Here is a 24223-nt window from a genome sequence, read left to right on the forward strand (position 1 = left end):
GGGAGAGAGAAGAGGAGAGCGGAGGAGGAGCCGGATCTGTCGGATCTTCCTCAACATTATACTTTTGCAGCACCTGGTTCGTTCTTCATCGTTCTCCAGGTTCTTCAATTCATAATTCCTGAGTTCTCTAATTACTTTTATTTATATTCAAGTTATTTATTGGATTCCCGCTTGCATCAAGTGCTCTAATCTTTGAAACATTAGAGTAGTAATTAATAGATTAGACGTGGTGTTTAGTCTTGCAATTACCTGGAATTGCACCCAATCCTGCGGATTGTTGTGGTAGCCTTAGGGTAGTGACAGCCCTAACGGTCGACCTATTCCACCTCGTTCGGATCGGTGTTTGTAGGACCGTAGTCGGAGCTTCCTAGCCCCCTTCTCATCTCTTTCTGTGGTTAGTGTTCTGATGTCCTGAAATAGATAATCTTGAAGTAATTCTTGATTCTTAGATCAACTAGAGAACTCTCAGAAAACTTCCTCTCTTCCCACCAAAAATAATCATATAGTTATCCTTGGGCGATCTTGGATCTTAATTAGTACACTCACGTTCCCTGTGGAAAATCGATACTCTCGAATACTCCCGGGTGAAGGCTACATCGGTATCCGTGCGCTTGCGGATTTTTCTGTTTGCGTTTAAAATACCCAACAGTAGTGGAGGCTTTGGTGAAGCTTTTGGCTGGCTGGCTTGGCCGGAGACGGCGAGGAACGCTCGGGCGAAGCTGTCGATTTGCGGCGGAGCTCGCCGAGGCGAAGTGGAGAAGAGAGAGAGCACCAGAGAGGGAAATGAGGACGGCTGGCGCTCGGGGTGGCGTCGTGTCATCGAAGAGGACATGCTGGAGCTGACAAGTGGGGTTGCCGTCGACGTATGGCCGCCACGGGGCGTCCACACGTCGGCCGGCCGGCGACTGACGAAACTGAATCTCGTGATTCAGTCGCCGTCGGTAGTGACTGAAACCCAATGTTCATCGACGTTTTACTCTTGATCCACTCGATGGTTTTGGCTCGGATTTGTTTCATTGGATAGAGCTACATGAGTACTACAAGATTGCTTAAAGGATCAAGGTCTGGTTCGGCTTGGATTTCAAACTATAAAGCTCCCAAGTACCCTACCCCAAAACTGCAGATTCCAGACTTAGCCAAATTCGACTAAGTGTTGGAAACAGCACTGGTTTCTGGCTTGTGGGCCACTTTTGGTTAGGTTCCAAGCTTTTTCATAAAAAGTAATCAACATAACTTTTGTAGCTTATAAAATTTACTACAACGTTTCTTTAGATGACAATTACATCCAAGGCATCTAACACTGTTTCATAAAAGATCTTTGAAAAGAGGTTTAGGAGGTCAACTAGGTCAACCTAGGGCTAACCATGACTTAGGGGCATTTTTGGTTAAAATCTCCAACACAAACTTTGTTCAAAATGATATTCTAAACATGATTAAAGTATTGTGGAAGAAAATGTGCACTTAAATGCATTGGTCCCACATTAGTTTCACATATAGCAAGTCACATAGCAATCCAATCATATATGACATACCTAAGATGACATGTGATCATGATATGATGCTTATGAATGAGCATGATGATGCTTATGTTGATGCAATACTCATGGTTAACATGCAAGCTAACACTAGGAGTGTTACAGCCCTCCCCCCTTACAAAAATCTCGTCCTGAGATTTGAAAGACGTACCATTTTTCATAGAATGAGGGGTAAGTTACTTGTAAATAGTCTTCCCTTTACCAAGTGGCATCTCTTTCACTTTGATGGTTCCACAAAACCCTAAAAAGTTTAATCACTCTCCCTCGAGTAACCCTTTCCTTGACATCAAGAACTTGCACAGGTTTCTCTTCATAAGATAAATCTGACTGTAACTTAAGACCTCCTGTTTCAACTCTTTCTTCGGGCACGCGAAGGCACTTCTTGAGTTGGGATACATGGAATACAGGGAAGATAGCTCTCATTTCCGGAGGTAGTTGTACCTTGTAAGCCACTTTGCAACTTTTCTCAACAATTTGATAGGGACCCACATACCTAGGGGCAAGCTTTCTCTTTACACCAAAGTGATTTACTCCCTTCATGGGCGATACCTTCAGGTACACAAAATCACCTACTTCAAACTCGAGTGGTCTTCTTCTTCGATCAACATAGCTTTTCTGTCTAGCTTGGGTGGCTTCCATGTGTTTCTGAAGAACAAGAACTTGCTTTTCGGCTTCCTTAACAAAGTCAATTCTGTAGTACCTCCTTTCATCAGACACGACCCAGTTTAGAGGAGTTCTACATTTACGGCCATACAAAGCTTCGAAAGGAGCCATTTGAATACTCTCTTGATAGCTATTGTTGTAGGAGAATTCAGCTAAGGGTAGCCACTTCTCCCAGGCACCCTTGGAAGAGATGACACATGCCCTCAACATATCCTCCAAAATTTGATTCACACGCTCAGTCTGACCGGAGGTCTGAGGGTGATAGGCTGAACTGCGAACCAACTTTGTACCAAGGAGTGAATGTAAATGTTCCCAGAAGTGAAAAGTGAACTGAGGACCTCTATCAGATATTATAGTGCGAGGCACCCCGTGCAATTTAACTATCTGAGAGAAGTACAACTCAGCATAGTCGGATGGTCGGTATGTAGAGTGTACGGGAATGAAATGAGGTGACTTGGTCAAGCGATCAACAATCACCCATATGGAATTGTGCCCTTTTTGAGTAGGGGGAAGTCCAACAATGAAGTACATGCTGATTTCTTCCCACTTCCAACCCGGAATCAACAAAGGTTGCAACAATCCTGCAGGCTTAAGGTGAATAGCCTTTACCCTGCAGGAAGTATCACACCTAGCAACGTAAGCTGGTATCTCCTTCTTCATCTTGGTCCACCAGAAACGAGGTTTTAAGTCTTGGTACATTTTGCTACTACCAGGATGAATGGACAACTTGGAAGAATGAGCTTCATATAAGATTTTGTTACGTAAGTCATGGTCTTTGGGTACAACAAGTCGATCATCAAACCATAATACACCTTTCTCATCTACCCTGAAATGCTTGGTGTCTTGCTCTTTCATTTTTCTTTTGATATGCAAGATACTCGGGTCAGTTTTTTGGAGTTCTCTAATCTGACTTTCTAAAGAACAACTAACTATAATATTATGCTGGACCACAGGATGCAATAGATTGAAACCTTCTTCTAGGAGAGATCCAACATGTTGTTTTCGGCTAAGAGCATCGGCTACAACATTGGCCTTGCCGGGATGATAGTGCACTTCAAGATTATAATCCTTGATCAATTCCAACCATCTTCTTTGTCTCATGTTTAACTCAGGCTGGGTGAAGATATATTTGAGGCTCTTATGGTCAGTATCAATGTGACATAGATTACCCAACAAATAATGCCTCCAGAGTTTCCATGCGTGCACAACTGCTGCTAAATCTAGATCATGAGTCGGGTAGTTAACCTCGTGCTTCCTCAGCTGCCGAGAGGCATAGCCAATGACTCGGCCTTCTTGCATAAGTATGCAGCCCAACCCGATGCCGGATGTGTCACAGAAGACATCTAATGGATTTTCAATGTCAGGCTGTGCCAAAACAGGAGCGGTGGTCAGCAGGTGGCGTAAAGCGGCGAAAGCGACTTCACACTCCTGAGACCGTTCAAACTTCACATCTTTTTGCAGTACTCTAGTCATAGGCTTAGCTATTTTGGAGAAGTCTGGAATAAAGCGACGATAATATCTCGCTAGACCAAGAAAACTCTGAACCTCGTGTACTGAAGTCGGGGCCTTCCAGTCTAGAACCTCCTGCACCTTTGATGGGTCAACAGAAATACCGTCTTCATATAGAATATGACCTAGAAAAGGCACTTTCTTCAGCCAAAACTCACACCTGCTGAACTTGGCATAAAGTTGATGTTCTCGCAATCTAGTGAGTACAATCCAAAGGTGCTTCTCATAGTCTTGGGCATTTTCATAATACACCAATATGTCATCGATGAACACTACCACAAATTATCCAGTTCAGGCATGAACACCGAATTCATCAGGTACATGAAATGAGCAGGGGCATTAGTCAGACCAAAGGACATGACTAGATACTCATACAACCCATACCTGGTAGAGAATGTCGTTTTAGGGATGTCTTCGGGTCAGATCTTGATTTGATGATACCTGGATCTCAGATCAATCTTTGAGAATACCTGGATCTTGATTTGGTCAAACAGAATATCAATATGGGGCAGGGGATACTTGTTCTTGAAAGTTACAGCATTTAGCAGACGATAGTCTACACACATACATAGAGACTTGTCCTTCTTCTTGACAAAGTGAGCCGAACAACCCCATGGAGAAGAACTACGCCGAATAAGACCCTTTTCTAGGAGTTCTTGCAATTGTTTCTTCAATTCTGCCAATTCATTGGGTGGCATTCGATATGGCCTTCTAGAGATAGGTGCGGTACCTGGAATTAGATCAATTTCAAATTCTATGTCTCTATCCGGAGGCAACCCGGCCAGATCCTTTGGAAAGACATCCGGAAACTCACATACTACAGGAATTTCTACCACAGTGAGTGGTCTGATAGCATTTGCAGTGTGACGGATGTCATCATTTTTGGGAAGTTGGACTAAGAAAGCTTCTTTACTACCAGGCTCCCTCAACATGACTACCCTTGTTGAGGTATCTATTAACACCCCATTATTACTCATCCAGTTCATTCCCAAGATAACATCTATTCCCAAGCCCGGTAATATCACAAGATTTGCTAAATAGTTACGACCTTCAATAGCAATATGCACATCCTTCACTAACTGGTTTGTGGAGACTTGATTCCCAGAAGCACTAATGCAAAATTTGACATTATCAAGATCAACTACATGTTGCCCATGCTTAGATGCGAATGCTTGACTCATAAATGAATGCGAAGCTCCAGAATCAAACAAGACAACTGTACGATGTTGATTGACAAGGAACATACCAGCTGTAACCACTTCACCTTTGGGGATTTCTTCAATGGTGGTATAGTGCACTCGGCTGGTACGGTTATTAACCCCAGCTACAGAGTTCCTCTTAGTATAAGGGCAATCCCTCGCTCAGTGACCAACTTGTTTGCAATTGAAGCAGGGGCGGTTATCAGGGGGAGTTTTGGGGCTCCCTTGACCTATAGCACCCCTAGGAAGAGCAACTGTGAAGGACTTGCGAACTTCTGTCTTCACATTTGACTTCTTCTGCGGCGGCCTATACCTTGTCACAACATTAGGTGGGCGATAGGCCGGCTTACTTGTCACTGGAGCCTTGGACTACGAAGCACCTGCTTCATAGGCTCTCTTGCGATTCTTGGAGGCAGCATATATAGCATTGGAGTTCTCCAGGGTTAATGCATCACTCACAAACTCATTGAAGGTGGTACTCTTGTTACCAGCCATATTCTTAGACAGCTTGGGCCCCAGTCCTCTCTTGAAACTAGCAAGCTTCTTGGCCTCAGTGTCAACAAACTCAGTAGCATAGCGAGACAAGTTATTGAAAGCATGAAGATGCTCAGTCAAACTTTTAGTGCCCTGAGTTAAATTCATGAACTCGGTATGCTTTATAGTCATTAAGCCCTGTGGAATATAAGTGCTCCTGAAAGCAGTTTTAAAGTGATCTCAGGTTACAACAGCATTGGCAGGCAAGCTGGTCCTATAATGGCTCCACCAGACACCTGCTTTGCCTTCCAACTGGTGTCCTGCATATTCTGCCTTTAGTTCTTCAGTCACCCTCAACAAGCGGAACTTCTGCTCAAGAGTATTGAGCCATTCATCAGTTTCTAGCGGTTCAGAGGCCTCCTTGAAAACCGGCGGCTTGTTGTCCTGAAAGTCCTTGAAATTGCTATATTGATTCGCTTCTCCGCCCTGGTGGGCATGGCGACCACCCCAATTCTGTTGTGTCATAGTATGCATGGCTTCATTAAGCATCCGCTGGCCCTCGACAAGAGTTGCTAGGAGCTCAGCAGGCGTAGGCGGGGGAGGAGGTGGTGGTGGTGGCACCTCATTATGGCCGGAGCGAGTGTTGCGAGCCATCTGCACAAGGCATACCAAGTGATTGTTTAGGATGACAGAAATATTGCCATAAATCTCGATTGGTGCCATACGGAATTTACTGAAATAAATCCACATACACAAGGCACATCTTTTACAACAAGTGAATATCATCCATGATATTGGTTACACCCACCATCATAGGATTTCACAGGGATTAAAGACATCACTGGAAATTTATTGAAGCTCACATAAACATGGAGCATTTCATAGAAGTGCATAGGGTTACATAAGGTCATTGTCACAACTTAAGTCTTACAGAGAGGGCACCATGGCCAACACATAAAGTCTCAGGTGGAAATTCAGATTACATGACCATTACGTAAAGAGGTGGAAACTTGGTACATAAATTTGGAACCCATAACTGAACTACTGATCTTCCTCAGATTCTTCATTAGAGACTATACCATCATCCTGATCCTCCTCACTGGGGTCCTCTTCATGATTAACGGGGACAGGGTGTGGGATAGGAATAATGATATTATTCAGGCGATGGACATCTAACTGCAGCTCAGCAATCCTATGTATCAGCTCTTCCTCTCTAATCTCAGCTTGGAACATAGCCCTAACTCTAGCAGCCTCTCTATTTTCAGCCAAGCGCATAGCCTCATCTCGCTCTCTAGTCATTTGCATCATGCGCGCTTGTGCCTCATTGCGCTCTCTAACTGTATTTTCGACTTGGTTGCGGCGGGCTTGCAAAGCGGTATGGTAGTTTTGAATTTCAGCTTGTGCATCACTAAAGGCCTTGCGGTGCTTGCGCACACGCTTGTGCAGTTTGCGCTGCCCAACTTGAGCTTGTTGGAGCGCTAGCATGCGTTCTATGTAGGTATCTTGGCGTACATAGTACAGCTTAAGTACCGCCAGCATGGCACTCATAGCAGGGTTAGAGCTATATCCTAGTATGATTTCTCTCATCTCCAGGGACTCAGTTCCTATCTGGGACACAAAAGTATCAGTTACACTCACTCTAGAAAAGGATCCAGCTGGGCCATTGACTAGCTCATCACCATAGTCTTGGCATATTTCTAACAGCACTTCTAAGGCTGCTACTTGGGCACCCTCCCAAGGAGTTTGACAATCGGACTCTACTATCCAACCTAGCCACTATGGGTTGTTTGGACAAGGAGGAACTGTAATTTGGACATCTACCCAAGGTAAAGATCCTGCATGCTCGGCCTCTATCCAAGTGTACTGAGGTGGTTCCTCATATCCCACTAAACTTAGCACCCTCCACAACAAGGTAGGAGTGCCAAACATGTCCAAAAAAGTCTCACTTGCTTGTGGAGCTGCCACCTGTAGAAAAGACCACAACTTGAGTAAGGAAGATTAATTACAATAGAAGGTAATTTGGTACAGTTTCAGAATTACAAGAATTAAGTAGTGCATAAGGAATGCATGAATGATTTATGATGCATGCACGTTTCATATGTCCTTGCCATTCCTAGGAAGAAATTTCTAGCGGTATAGTCGGTGGCATACATACATGCTCTCTTTATACGTAACTACACGGTCTACACGTTTCGTTGTTAGTGTACCTACAGAAAATTTCATTTCAGCCCAACCCCACAAGAATATATGTGCAGAAATGAAAGTCTAAACATCTACATTCAAGCTAGGTACTCCGATATATATCTTGGAACATATATCGCAGCACACTACCCATTTGGAATACACCCACATATACATCAAACATGTATACGTGGCTGCACCTACTACTCCCAATTAAGTACCGGTTGGATGGTCATGCTCTCACAGCTCACACTTACCGTAGCGTAGAGGCATATAGATCCATACATTACCACTCAAGCAAGTTGCATCCATACAATTTCACGCCGTATGGATGACGAAAGAAAAACATTGCTTACCATGACGTAGAGGTATATGATCCATTCATTACCATTTAAGTAAGTGGCATCCATATAATTACACACCATATGGACGACGAAAGGAAAAACCCCCTTGTTAGTAGTATTAAGCCACCAAGAAGTCCTTAAACGGGCATAAAGGGTATGACCACTGGCATGGTACATTTGTTCAATCATTTTAAAACAGCCCTATGTATATTCTAATTTGCCAATTAGTTTGGGAAAAGCAAATTCATTTGTTTTTAAATTCATCTATGATGGTTAAATGCTTAATCTTGCTCCGATGCCAGCTGTAACAGAACCGTCCAATTTATAAGAATTCAAGTGAATTAGCGACCACAAGAGCAGTCAAGCCAATGGACTTGAACCCATATAAACCTGGTAGTCCGACGAAACCTCAAAGATCTCGATTCAACCAACATACAACCAAGACCGTACATGATCAAGCATCTCCATCACAGATTACAACATTCATCACAGAACATAGTTTTTACAACACATCGGAGTTCAAATAGAGTTATTACAACAGTTCAGTAGCGGAAGCAAAGTAGTTATGAACAACACACACACTGAGTTTAATTACATGTCAGTTCCATGATCAACCCAACAAAAGCATAACCAAAGATAATAGAAGTGATCTTGCCCATGATCTACTCATCATCCGCAGCCGGATGGTGACAGTTAGCACAGTAGCCGTGATACACGACATCATCTGCAACAAGGGTAAATAAAACCCTGAGTACGAGAATGTACTCAGCTAGACTTACCCGTCATAAACCAGAAATAGAGTGACACCAATGAGTATGCAAGGCTAACATTTGTGGACTGGTTTGACTCACATTTTGGCATAAAAAGCTTTAGTTTTAAGTAACATATATATACAATTTCAGCAGCAGGTTTATTACTTAAACAGCTATCCACTAGGTTAGCACCTTTTTTAGATAATGGATAAAAATCCAGCTTCATCTACCGAAGTAGAATCAGGCCTCTTATTACACAAACCATGCTCAAGAAAATCAAAAATTAGAACCAATTCTTCTAGATGTAGACCATCCATTAGAAGCAAAGAAGCGGAGGGCAGTGTTGACGGTCCTTAATGCTCACATTTAACCGTCAACTAATCATGGAAAATGATCCAAATGCAACAAACACCTAGACTTAGGGTTTTATCTGACAGAATTCTACGAGTTTTGGTGTTTGCCTATTTCTGCAGGGGGTTATCAGGAAATACGGAGGAAAGGCCCACACGTCGGGTTTACATAGAGATATTAACGTGCCGCACAATTTTCTACCATCTAGAAGACTCCAGAAGCCACGGGAACGAAGCGGAGGCAGAACGGGGCCTGGCCCAGGGCGCCCACCCTAAGGACCAGGGCGCCCGCCTTCCTATAGTGTCCAATCCGGACACGTCTTGCGGATCACGCTCCACCGACCTAAAGGATCAAGGATAACCATTCAATCAATGTCGGTTTGATCCGACGGCCCAGATTCATCTGAAAAGACTATATAAGCAAGGCCCCCTGGCCCCTGGTGAGCATACCTCTTCTACAGAATCAAAGTTAGGCTTTCAATTCTTCATCCAAGTAGAGAGGATCCCTCTAGTTCCTCTAGTTCTAGTTCTAGTTCTAGTCAGTTCTAGTTGTAATCTAGAAAATAGGGAGAGAGAAGAGGAGAGCGGAGTAGAAGCCGGATCTGTCGGATCTTCCTCAACATTATACTTTTGCGGCAACTGGTTCGTTCTTCATCGTTCTCCAGGTTCTTCAATTCATAATTCCTGAGTTCTTTAATTACTTTTATTTACATTCAAGTTATTTATTGGATTCCCGCTTGCATCAAGTGCTCTAGTCTTTATAACGCTAGAGTAGTAATTAATAGATTAGACGTGGTGTTTAGTCTTGCAATTACCTCGAATCAATCCTGCGGATTGTTGTGGTAGCCCTAGGGTAGTGACAGCCCTAACGGTCGACGTATTCCAACTTGTTCGGATCGGTGTTTGTAGGACCGTAGTTAGAGCTTCCTAGCCCCCTTCTCATCTCTTTCTATGGTTAGTGTTCTGATGTCCCGAAATAAATAATCTTTGAAGTAATTCTTGATTCTTAGATCAACTAGAGAACTCTCAGAAAACTTCCTCTCTTCCCACCAAAAATAATTATATAGTTATCCTTGGGCGATCTTGAATCTTAATTAGTGCACTCACGTTCCCTGTGGAAAATCGATACTCTGGAATACTCCCAGGTGAAAGCTACATCGGTATCAGTGCGCTTGCGGATTTTTCTGTTTGTGTTTAAAATACCCAACAAGCTTTCTAGCGCCGTTGCTGGGGAACAGTAGTTGTGCTAGTTTCGAACCAAGTCGTTCATGTATCCTTTTTCTTTTCCTTTTTTACCACACTCACCTTACCATTTTTCACCATACCACATGGATTTCACTCCAAACATTAATGAGCATGGAATTTATTTCATAGCCACTTCATTTACTCCATGCTCATATGTAACATCTTTCAAATCCATTGGTCTCTCCAACATCACCACATTCGAGATCTCCAACCCCCTCTTCCTTTCTATTTATGAAAACTTTAAAAGGGCGGTTGTCGATGCATATGTCTATAATATATATTGCATATCTCGTTGAGTTGATCTTGATATAGGTCAGCGTTGGAGGGGAAACCACTTCGCTAACATAAATTGATGGTTTCCCAATGACAAGCTTAGTGTCCTACAATAAGCACTGATCAGAGCGTAACATGAGCTTTTAATTATTTGCGACATTACATTATGTATTGAGCATATAAGGATAATTGTAACAAATTCCTTCGGGTATTCTTGTCACTAACCTTTCCAGGATTGGAGCAAGAAGATCGGATGAATGACAAGCACAAGGTATGTCCAACCAATGATCATACAACATTTAATTAAATTCATCCAAACTTGAATTTTGCAAAATTCAAGCTTGGGGGAGTACTTTACATAAAAACATCCTTTGCCATGTTGCTATGTTGGTTGTCCCTACCTTTGAGACATGCTCAATTTGTTAAATACTAATCACACTACTTCATCTCCACTTGAGTAGATCTCTATAAATGCTCTCATGCTACCTTTATTTGCTTTAGTATATGTCTAGGTTTGGAGTAGTTTCATTTATCTCTTAATTAAGCATGGTGCTTAGTTTAGGGCTGATGATCTTACTTCCAAGGGAGTCTAAATTAAGCTTGATGCATAGGTTAAAATGCCCTCCTAAATCAAATTAGACATGGTGTCTAGGTTGATTTTTGAGCCGATAGTATGCTATAGTAGATATGGGATATTTTGTTGGACTAACCCCTACAGAAAAACTTTCAATATCGACCTGGGAAGTCCTGAGATAACCTTACATTGGAGACAAAGAGAGAGACACATGAAGTTTAACAATTTACACAAGGATGGCATAGCTCACAAGAGATGATCCATGGAGGGTGCCACAAACATGATGCACAATCGCTAAGAAAGGAAAGCTTCCATAAGGTGATACTGTACCATCACTCTTCAAGTAAGGTAACATCTTAAGGTACTTGACTATCACTTCTATAAGCTTTTCCTTGGTTATTGCATTCACATGAATAAAAGAGACAAACATGTATGATTTATAACTCTAGATTAACCAACCCAATCGATTCAACATGTTTAGTCCTTCCACCTTTGTGATCCCACACTCCTAATCATATGAACTAAAATATTGCACACGCAATCTATGGAAGAAATATAAAAAAACATAAGTATAGATTATCTTTCTATTAGGTTGAGCGATCTGATCTGACAAATGTTTTAAATGCTACACTCATGATCTTATTATCCATCAACTTCTTGCTCACTATGCTTAAGGTTAGAGAAGAACAAATACACTTTTGGTTCTGTTGGTGTTTTCCACCAACAGGGCCCATGCACTTGATCTCTGCCTTGTCTCTATGAGCAGGTACACTTCGAGCAAAATAAGGAGTTTTACAACTCCCAGACTCCACCAAGTGAAGAACCTAGATCTACGAGCACAAACACACTAGAGATACTGGACACTTAGGCAATCACTGCCCTGAGATACTTGAGGACGCAACTACTAGAGTAACCCCATTGTGGAAGTAATTACTGACCTTCTGCCCATCAAGAGGCGATCCAGTACGCCCCGTCATCCCGATCTCCATCGGCATGGTGAACTTCCCAGAAGCACTCTGCGACTTTGGCTCCAGTGTCAACATTATGCCTAGGGTACTCTATGAAAAATTCTTTACACATCCTTTATTAGAAACAGCCATGTGGTTGCAGCTTGCAGATCGTAGGCTAAGTTTCCCAAAGGGAATATTGAAGAACCTCTACGTCCAAGTTGGTACCTTGTACGCCCCAGCAGACTTCGGGGTGATAGAGACTGGTAATGATGAGACGGCACCCATCATCCTATGGAGGCCATTCCTGAACACCTCGGGAGCTGTCATCTACGCTAGTGCTGCCAAGATCAGTTTCTACATAAAGGGAAGGAAGAAGATGTTTTCCTTCAAGAACAAGACTACACAAATCTCAAAGCATTCCCGGCATGAACCAAGGAAGAGGACCAACAGGAGGAACAAGAACAAGCAAATGTGGACCGAGTCAGCTAAAATGGTCACTGCAGTTCAAGGAGGACAAGATCGTCGACTTAAGTCACCGTTCCTGACCAGAAAGGATGACCCAGTCACCTATCAGCTCCTGTTCGGAACCATGCCCTTAAAACCGACATACATTCAGCTCCAGATGGCAGATCAGACATTCCGAAAGGTTTTTGACATGGGAGAAGACAAGTACGATCCACACATCATCCTTGGGAGACTGTTCCTCAGCACCGTTAAAGCAATCATCTACATTGGAACCAGAGAAGTCCACATGCACTTCCCCTCTGAGAAGGTACGCCTCTATTTTACTGACCCTAACTATATAATTGAAGACTCTAAGGAGGTCAGGACAAAAAGAAGACAACGCAACCGCAACCAGAGGAGGCAAATCATCAAGGACGGATGGGCACACAACGAAGGAGAAGTGGTAAGGCCTGAAGACATACAACTTGAATAGAACTGTCCTGAGGAGACCGTAGCATCAAGTCAGGTGTGGAGAGAGAAGATAGTTATACACGAAGAGAAGGCGCCACCGGAAACACCGACTACGCCATCCAGCGAATCCCAAGACGACTGAGGAAACGGAGAGTCCCGTTCGGAGGACTTAAAAAAACACTGAACGCCTTGCCAAGAGGTAAACTTGGTAGTTATCCTTTTCTCTTCAATTATTAAAAATAGTTTGCTTACTTAATCAGGTTCATGCTATCTCGAAAAAAAATAAAAATTTTAAAAATAGTAAGCCCCATGTGAGTATGCTCATGGCATAAAACCTATAAGTACATTCACTGTGGTGGTGTAAAAATAAAATAAATATATTCCTGTCCTATAAAAATGAAAATATAAAAATAAATTTATGATCTCATTAAAAAGAGTGTAACTATTTATTGAGGAGGCTCAACATGATACAGGCTAAGAGATTTTATGCTAACACATAACCAGTTCCACAAAGCTTTGTTGTCTATTTGAGCTCCACAGAATTCAAGGATGAAAGAAGACTAGCAGACAGAGGACATCCTAAGCGCTGTCAAGGTGCTGCCGACATTCAAAAACACCTCCGCCACCTCCTAGCTACATCAGGAGAAATTACGTCAAAATCCAGCTTGGGGGAGAGCAACTCCATTTATCTAGCTAAGTGTTCTACTCATGTTTATACTTTACTCAAATAATAAAAAGATGAATAATCATAAAAACCCAAATAAAGATTTTGTGCTTATATATATATATCTTTGCTTAGTTTGCTAAATAAATAAATAAATAAAGTTTGCTATGAACCCTCATGATAAGCTCTCACATGGAAATGATGAATAGTTGCTTTGCCATGACTAGTTCTAAAAATTGAAATCTCTCTCAAGTTTAGGCATGACTATTATTAATTAAGATTTGCTCTAAACCTAAACATGTGGGAAGAGTACTTGATCTAAGTCTAAGTCGTTAACGAGTATGATATGGGAAGGTTGAGCTGTTGTTTATCTGTTCCTAGAGATGCTAGAATTCTGGAGAACTTTATCTTTAAAAATCTTTAAAATATCACATGATGAGTTCCTGTATGATGAGAGTTTAAATTCCTACCATAGCCATATATACATGCTTGCTAGACTTTGAGCCACACATTTACTTTTTACTGCTTACGAGCATTGAGTGTGGTCAAGCTGTGTAGACCCTTAGGAGTTTGTCATGTGGTTAAATCAAGATTCACTTGCACGTTCACTCACACATGCTGCTTCTACTCCGGAAGTACGCATCCACATATATCCACCCATTTCCATCTCCAGAACAACCCAAAAATATTCTACTCCTAATCCGGGAGAGAATAGCCAAAAACATTCTCCTATTTCTGTTTTCCCCTTTGAAATAAATGCTCAAGTTATTTCGGTTACTACCACTTGCTACATTATTTAAAGAGGTGAGTGCTCTAAAAAAAGAAGATACGAGGAATAAAAAGGGGCAAGTGCCCGGAACCTCGAAAGAAAAGAAAAAGTGAGACGAGAGGTAAAAATGGACAAGTGTCCGATAGTAGAATTAGGGGTACAACATACCCACCTGAGAGAAAAGAAAAATAAAATATAGAGCATCTCATTCCCCTCAAAAGCCTCAAGTGCAAGGAAGGTATGTACCCCCTCAAAAGAGAAAAAGTAGAATTAGACTTTGACCATTATTTTCACCATTATCACCATCCATTCGCCACACATGCACATCTTGATTCGACTTATTGACTTGTTCTTCTGGATCCATGGTTTGACTATGCAATAAATGTCTTGTAAGTATGTATTAGCTGTCTCCCACTTATGAGCCACAGATATCAAAACCTTTTTAGAGTAGGGTGAGAGATAAGGCAATGCTACTATGCCTCATACCAAAAATACCACATACTTTGAGAGAAGGCATACACCATTACTGCCTTGGTAAGGATCCAGAAATACCACAAAAGAGAGACTAGAGAGAGTCATACAAAGAATCTCTGAGTTTTATTTAAAAATCTACAAAAACTCCAGAGCTATAGTTAATCGAAGAACAAGAGACATGGAGATTAACTAGACCGTTCTATCTTTTAACTGCTCAAGACACAAGTGATGGTTGCAAGCCCCATGGTGGAAGGTAATATGAGTAAGTTTAAATCTTGACAGTTTCTCCTAACCCAGAGATGAGATCTTGTTTGAACACATGTGTACCTTTAAGCCATTGAAACCACTACAGAAACTCTTGAGTTCATCTTTGCTCAGGGACGAGCAAAGGTTAAGCTTGGGGGAGCTTGTTGACGGTCCTTAATGCTCACATTTAACCGTCAACTAATCATGGAAATGGATCCAAATGCAACCAACACCTAGACTTAGGGTTTTATCTGACAGAATTCCACGAGTTTTGGTGTTTGTCTATTTCTGCAGGGGGTTATTAGGAAATTTGGAGGAAAGGCCCACACGTCAGGTTTACATAGAGATATTAATGTGCCGCGCAATTCTCTATCATCTAGAAGACTCTAGAAGCCACGGGAACGAAGCGGAGGCAGAACAGCGCCTGGCCCATGGTGCCCGCCCTAAGAACCAGGGCACCCGCCCTCCTATAGTGTCCAATCCGGACCCGTCTTACGGATCACGCTCCACCGACCTAAAGGATAAAGGATAACCATACAATCAATGTCGGTTTGATTCGACGGCCCAGATTCATCTGAAAAGACTATATAAGCAAGGCCCCTGGAGAGCATACCTCTTCTACAAAATCAAAGTTAGGGTTTCAATTCTTCATCCAAGTAGAGAGGATCCCTCTAGTTCCTCTAGTTCTAGTCAGTTCTAGTTGTAATCTAGAAAATAGGGAGAGAGAAGAGGAGAGCGGAGGAGGAGCCGGATCTGTCGGATCTTCCTCAACATTGTACTTTGCGGCAACTGGTTCGTTCTTCATCGTTCTCCAGGTTCTTCAATTCATAATTCCTGAGTTCTTTAATTACTTTTATTTACATTCAAGTTATTTATTGGATTCCCGCTTGCATCAAGTGCTCAAGTCTTTATAACGCTAGAGTAGTAATTAATAGATTAGACATGGTGTTTAGTCTTGCAATTACGTGGAATTGCACCCAATCCTGCGGATTGTTGTGGTAGCCCTAGGGTAGTGACAGCCCTAATGGTCGACGTATTCCACATCGTTCGGATCGGTGTTTGTAGGACCGTAGTCAGAGATTCCTAGCCCCCTTCTCATCTCTTTCTGTGGTTAGTGTTCTAATGTCCTGAAATAAATAATCTTTGAAGTAATTCTTGATTCTTAGATCAACTAGAGAACTCTCAGGAAACTTCCTCTCTTCCCACCAAAAATAATTATATAGTTATCCTTGGGCGATCTTGAATCTTAATTAGTGCACTCACGTTCCCTGTAGAAAATCGATACTCTAGAATACTCTCGGGTGCAAGCTAGATCGGTATCCGTGCGCTTGCGGATTTTTCTGTTTGCGTTTAAAATATCCAACAGGTAGCAACTTCGATATGTTGACAGACTTGGATTAGCTGATTCTTCAAATCTTCACACCTTTGTAGCTTTGCCCACTGGTCCAATGTGTTCCCCTGAATAGAACCTGCAAAAAAGTTTTTGGTCTACCTTTGTCAAATACCACTTCATTTCTCGTGAGCCAGACTGACCAACAAAGGGCAGCTGCTGCTATTAACATAAAATTATTTTGATTACCACTTCCCACTTTTGACCAACGATTAAATAAATCATCAATAGTATGGGGAGGTGGAATGCCAAAAAGTAAATGAACCACACGCCACAGGAATTTTGCATAGTAAGAATCGAGAAAAAGGTGTTGGATAGATTCTTGTAAGTAGCAAAAGCCACACCTTTTATCTCCCTCCCAATTTCGCCTAGCTAGGTTATCTTTAGTTAAGGTTACACCTAGTTTTAGGTACCACAAAAATATTTTAATTTTTGTAGGTATCTTTACATGCTACATATCCTGTGACACTCTAACACCATTATTAATTAGAGCGGCATACATAGATTTTACTGGGAATCTCCCTGATGAATGTAGTGACCAACTGAAGGTATCTGTACCCTTCTGGAGGTTCACCTCTAGTAAAGAAATAACAATTCAATGCCAATCCCTCATATTCCTCCTAACTAAGTTTCTACGGAAAGAGATATTTAGCGGGACCGAACTGAGCACATTGGACATAGTATCTTGTTTCCTTCTTACTAGATGAAAGAGAGCCGGGAACCTCTCTTTAAGTGGTTGGTTTCCAAGCCATTTTTCTTCCCAGAAGCGAACCTGCGAACCATCTCCCACTTTGAAAGACCCTAGACTCATAAAGGTCTCTTTAACATTCATCAATCCTTTCCAAAAGTGAGAATTAGACGCCTTTTTAACACAGGCCCCTAACGGTTTGTTTTTAAATATTTATTTCTCACCAATTCTTGCCACATACCTTCTTCATTTAACAGTTTAAAAAGCCATTTACTCAACAAACATTTATTCTTTTGTCTAAGTTCTGTATACCAAGTCCTCCCTATAATTTTGGTTCGCAAAGCACCTCCCATTTGAGCAATCTATATTTTCTTTTATGTTGATCGTTTTGCCAATAGAAGCGTGATCTGTAGCAATCTATCTTTTCTAAGACCCCACGTGGGATCTCAAAGAAAGACAACATGAACATCGGTAAGCTGGATATAACTAAATTAATCAGTACTAGTCTATCACCGGAAGACAACATCTTTCCTTTCCATCCAGTGAGGCGCTTCTCAATTCTATTTTCAATTTCTTCCCAGTCCTTATTACTCAATTTTCGTGAGGACATTGGTAAGCCTAGGTAACAAAATGGAAGCTTGCCTACATCACACCTAAAGAGTTGTGTGTAGTATTGCTCGTGTTCCCTTGCCTTCCCAAAACAAAACAGTTCGCTATTGTGGAAGTTAATCTTAAGACCTGATAATTTTTCAAAGGTGGTGAGTATCAATTTCATATTGATAGCCTTCTGAAAACCATGACTCATAAAGATAACCGTGTCATCCGCATATTGCAAGATGGATAACCCATCTTGGATCAGATGCGGGATGACGCCTTCCACTTGGCCAACTCGTTTCGCTCTGTTGATCAATATGGCCAACATGTCTACCACTATATTTAATAGAATCGGCGACAATGGGTCCCCTTGTCTCAAACTTTTTTTTGTTTGGAAGTAGGACCCTAATTGGTCATTGACCTTAATATTCACATTACCCCCTTTAGTGAATTGCTCTACCCACTGGCACCAGGTTTGGGAGAACCCCTTCATTCTAAGGGTCTGTTGTAGCAAGTTCCAATTTACTTTATCATATGCCTTTTCAAAATCTAGTTTTAGGATGATCCCATCCTGTTTCTTAGAATTTAGTTCATGCAAGGTTTCATGTAAAATGACCGCCCCCTCGATTATGTTCCTGCCTAGTAAAAAAGCCGTTTGTGTGGGGCTTATAATTTTTTGTGCCACTGTAGTTAGTCTGTTTGTGGCAACTTTTGTGACAATTTTGAAATAGACATTCAGCAGGCACATAGGCCTATATTGTTGAATCACTTTTGCATCTTCTTTTTTGGTAGCAAAATTATGTTACCAAAGTTTAAGCTGTGCAAATGTAGAGAACCTTGATGGAATTCCTTGAATAGATCCATCAGATCATTTTTAATGAAGTTCCAAAAAACCTGATAGAATTCTGAGGGAAATCCATCTGGACCCGGGGCCTTATTGTGTTCCATTTGGAAAACTGCTGCCTTTATTTCATTTTCAGAGAACCCGTCAACCAGGAGCTCATTTTCCAAAGTGGTCACCTGGGTAATATCATCATTTTGCTGTTCATCTAGGGAGATTTGATTATTTTCCGACGGTCCGAAAAGATTCTTGTAATAGCTAGTAATATGCTCTTTCAAGCGAGCATCACCAGTAATTACATCCAACCCATCTTCCAACTGGAAAATACGAGTTTTACGGTGTCTTCCATTCACAAGCAAATGAAAATATTTCGTATTTGCATCCCCCTCCATTAATTGTTTTGCTTTTGAACTTTGGTACCACTTTAGCTCCTCTTCCCTAAGTAATTCCGCCAATCTGTCATTTAAAACGTGCTTAAGATTTATCTCTGTTACACTTAATATGGAAATTTCGGCTTTTTTATCTAACTCATCCAGCTTATTTAGCAAGATTTGTTTCTCCTTTTTATAATTTCCACTAATATTTTTTGCCCAGCCTCTTAAGTATTGGCGGAGCCTTCTTATCTTAGCCTGCCATCTATCCAAAGGGAAACCATTTACAATCGTGCTATCCCACATCTCATGTACCAGATCACAAAATCCTTCCCCCGTCAACCAGCCTAATTCAAACTTGAATTGTGGCTGGTAAGATGAAGAGGAATTGTTAGTATTTAGCAACAAAGGTGTGTGATCCGAAATTTCCCTAGTCAAAGCATGTAAAGTAGTCTGTGGAAATTTAGATTCCAGGTCTGTGCAGAAGAGCACTCGGTATAACCTTTCTAAGGTCTGGTTCGGCAACCGGTTAGCCCAAGTAAACTTCCTGCCCGACAACTCCACTTCCCTCAGATTTAGGGTGTCAATGCATGCGTTAAACAGGAAAGGCCACCTGTCATGAAAATTATTATTATTATTGTCCTCCGGTCTACGAATAATGTTGAAATCACCACCTATCAAAATAGGTAAGGAATCCTTCGAACATATTCTCACAAGCTCAGCCAAGAAATCAGACTTTTGTTCTTGTTGTGCTGGCCCATAAACCAAAATTAAATTAAATTTATAGTCCTCTTGCCTGAGCCTTAGCTTAAATCTTATAAAAAAACACCTTCCTCTATCTCCCCAATATCAAAGACCACTGGATTTATCCCTAGCAGCATACCACCCGATCGACCCCGAGGAGCCATGCAATGCCAAATAAAATACCTACCTGCACAGATATTATTTAACATGGCATTCGGAAAGCTCGCACGTCCGGTTTCCGATAAGGCTATGAAGTTTAGGTTTTTCTCTTTTGTAAGGTCAGACAGAAACTTGTATTTCTTGGAATCAGTAAAACCATTACAATTCCAGAAGATACCTTTCATTGTGAGGAATTTTGTTTATGAGCTTTATTATTGTTATTTTATTATTATTATTTTTTTCTTTTCGGCCTTGGTTTTTGTGATACGGGTGACCGTAGACAAACCGGATCACAGCCCCCATCACCTAGCACTTCAGCCGCCTCAGCACAGATTAAGTTCAGTGCTTCAAAATCCAAAATGTCCCCTTCAGAGCCCATAGATTGTCCATCATCTAGTGCATTATTTAATTTTCGTGTACTACTCTGCTCCGCTTCAGCAAGTCTGCTAGATTCTAACTCCCTAAGAAAATCTACAGAACTCTCTATTTCAGGGACACTATTACCCAGGGAAACACCTAACTGATTTGTATTTGTTAAAAAGGTAGAAACATCAAAGGTATTAAAAGAAGCAATTTTTGAACCTTTACCTTTGCTCGTGGTGCCCTCCAAGTTTCTGCTGGCCTTTACCTTTGAAGCCCTCTCCAGCGATTCTTGGCTTGAAAAGGAGGCCGTGCGTTTGCTCGATCTTACCGGTGACACTGTCCCCTCCTTCAACACTCTATATTTGTCTCTAGAATTGTTCCCAGTGGACATCGAGCTTGCCTTGCACAGCTTTCCCCCCACCTCAGCAGCCCCAATCAGAGTGAGTATAACAATTGGCTTGTTTGCACCAGAGCTATTATCACTCACAACCATCTGCTGTTCTATGGGTTGGGACTGCACCTTGGCATTTAGCGCCTTTGCAGCAGGGTCAGCTGGCTTTTCAGAAGCCATGCCTGAAGCCTTTGTCCCTTTGTCATCCAATTTCTCAGAAGCTTTGTTCTTATTCCCCTTTCCATCTTCATTTTCTTTTTCAGTCGGTTCACTCTCCTTTGGGTCCTCATCCATAGGTGCATCCATATCAATTACTATTGGGTCATCGGAGTCCAACTCATCATCGACCCGAAACTATAACTCATATATGAATTCCCCTATTCCCACATCCACTAAATTTGGAATGAGGCTCGGATCAAGCACAGCTACCTTGAGTCTTGCCCTTCCAAATTTATCTGTGAATTTCATATCCACTGCACGTGGAACTCCCAAGATTGTACCGACTGCCCAAATCATTGGGAATTTCCTTAAGTCTTTAGGCAGTCCACGGAATTGAACCCACACTTTATTCATTTCATACTTGTACACTTCATTGTCTACCTCCTTCTCAAAGCGGATCTGCCCCTTTACCTTTTTTAAGTCCATCGGGTCCCAATTGATAACACAATTGAGAACATCTAAAATTGGGAGATAAGTGTAAAAGGTTTTGCTTCCCTTCTCCTCAACCACCCAGTCTTTCGTGCCAGGCATAAGGTTTTCAAGTTCCGCTGCCAAATCTTCAGCAGTAGGGGAACCATCCAACACACACACAATGGCCGAAGTATCAAGATCTTTGGAATTTGAATTTTCAGTCACTGGAATATGATAAAATCCCAGCCCTTCCACGGCATAACCACAAGGGTTTGCAGATACATTTAAATTATTTATGTTTGGGCAAACCTTCTTAACAAGGTCCCCAAAACAAATGTCACACTTAAGTATAGTAGTGCATTCGTTAATGGTGTGAGCCTTTGTGTAACAGCGAAAGCAATATGGTTTATTTTTGCTTTTTTGATTGCCCTTGTTGGATGACTCAGGGATTTCAAGCTTTGCTGTGGGAACTGAACTAGCAGGGGCAGTGTCGGGTAATTGAGCGAAAGGGATTACCGAAGCTGCGGAAGCCCCTCCTCTGGCGGTTGTAGAGCTCTCTCTAGCTTCTTCAGTCTTTGCATCCCCATCACTGGTTGGTACACCAGAGAGATTTACTCCACTTGTGCCACTCACCAGAGTTCCTCCTGGTAAAGACCCGCCAGGGCCCTTGGTAGTAGAAGCTGCTGCAGTGAAGCCCCCTCCTCCAGGTACATTCGTGGTAGCAGCTCTGGCATTACCGCCGGTGCTTCCCATCGGCACTCCGAATATCAATGTCCCGCGTGCAGCGTTTGGTCTCGCCTGAGGACCAAACCCAACATGGGTAAAACTCCCACTGCTAACGCCGAAGCCAGTTCCCGTTGCCGCCTCCGCCTGATCGTTTACCACTGGATGAGCACTGGCCGATCCGAATGTCGCCATTGCATTCGTCTGTGCAGGTCCAGAGGCCTGTACCCTTGCCGCTCGGTAGGATGAAGGAGCGTGACCACGGTTCGCAGTCCATCTGCCCTGGTGTCCACGGTTCTGGAAACTGCCAGTATTGATGTGGGCGCCGCCTTGTCCACCAAATCTTTGCACACGCCGGCCATGATCCCGAGACGGGAAGCCACCTGCGCGATTTCCACCAAACCCTAGATTAAACTTAGGATTGAACCCTAGGTTAAACCCCCTTCTGTTCTGGTTCGCCATGCCTCCGCTTCGGACCACGTCGGCGTATGATCTGGTTGTGCACGCGTGAGCGACTAGCTGCCGTGGCGTCGGTTTTGTACGAGCCTGCGAATGCCTAGGTCGAGTGCCTGTTCTAGCAAAGAGAGCACAGAGACCTGGTGTAGGTCGAAACACCCACCCTGACCCAAGGAAGATTTTTTCTGGGCAGGGATATCGGTCTGGGCCGGGCCCCGTTGTCAAGTAATCGTGCGATCCCACCATCCTTTTGGCCGGAAGGGTTGCAACGCTCAGACTCGGGAAAGCCGGATCTCCTCCTGCGAGATTTCTGGTGATTCGAGATTTGAAATTTTTTGAATTCACCTCCATTGAACTCATGATCGCGCCCGACGTCACCAGCGGTGGACTAACCAGGTGCGACGGGCGCATCCGCGGACAACTCTTTTGGAGTGCCGTCGAGAGAGCATCGCCCAGCGTTCTAGGTGGTGACACCCTCCTTGCCGGCAATGGGCCCTGCCACGGCTCCACGACCGTCATCTTCCTGTGAACCAAGTCTGCGACTAGAGGAAGAGAATAACGGCGTTCAGCCGAGGCCACGTTACCTGAAGCCAGCGCCTTCTCTGCTTTGGCTAGATCCTCCATCGAGTACCCTGCATCTAGCGCTTCAACAATAAACTCCGCCATTGACAGGCTACCGTCGTCGTCGTCATCGGGCTCTGGACTGGCCCAGAACTTGAACGGAATTGGTGTAGACTCGCTCTTCGTCTAGGTGATCACTGACGCCGGACCGACTTTGTCATCCCTCACCGCGTGGATTGGCTTAGGCCGAACAGTTGTTAACACTTGCTAACACCACTTGAATACTAGGTTGTCATCCCCAGCATGGCACTAGAGTGTACTATGGTATTTATACGCACACAGATAAATCCGCAAGCGCACGGATACCGTTGTAGCTTTTACCCGGTTAAAGGTTTTATCGTATCCATAGGGAAACGGGAGAACTGATCTACGCTCTAACTTAACCTAGATAGATAAGTAGGTGTAAATAGGAAAGATGGTAGAATTGAATAAAAACAATATTAATGGTAAGATAACAATGGGTGATAATATGGGAATAGAGAGTAGAGCAATCTAATATATGGGCGATGGTAGGAGAATAGAGAGGATAACTATGGTTTCCCTACTTCAAAGGGGTATGTCTATGTCTGGGACGAACCACATGATAAGAATACACCACAAAGGATGTTTATCCATAGGCCGATAAACCCTACCAGCCTGCTAACAGGAGGTGGACTACAGGGGACCAACGTAACTATCACCTACGCGGCCTACCACACGATCCGGCTAGACAGGGGATATCCACAAGTAATCTAGGTCTAAGCACCACGCTTATACCTATACTACAACTCTCACCTATAGCGTCCTATAGATTAAAGTACTCAAAAGAGTTGTGAACCAGAACATACATGGATAGTAATTGCATAATGAAATAAGAAGTAGATTACCAGAGTCATCCCATGAGCAAGCTTGATTAGAGCTTGATCATGGCGAAGTACAACTGGAGGAAGAACCGACACGCCGGCCTCTCCTCCAATCCTCCCTCGCTCTCCATCTCGCTACTATCTAGATCTACTCTAGTTTAGAGAAGAGAGGAGAGCTCTCGTCTCCAAACCCTAGCTTTTGCTCTGTCTATGAATAATGAATAGGGATCAAGGGATGCCTCCTCCAGGGGCCAGGGGGTCTGCTTATATTGTCCCTCCAGGTGAATATGGAC

This window comes from Sorghum bicolor, chromosome 3 (assembly GCF_000003195.3).
Source record: "Sorghum bicolor cultivar BTx623 chromosome 3, Sorghum_bicolor_NCBIv3, whole genome shotgun sequence".
Classification (NCBI taxonomy): domain Eukaryota; kingdom Viridiplantae; phylum Streptophyta; class Magnoliopsida; order Poales; family Poaceae; genus Sorghum; species Sorghum bicolor.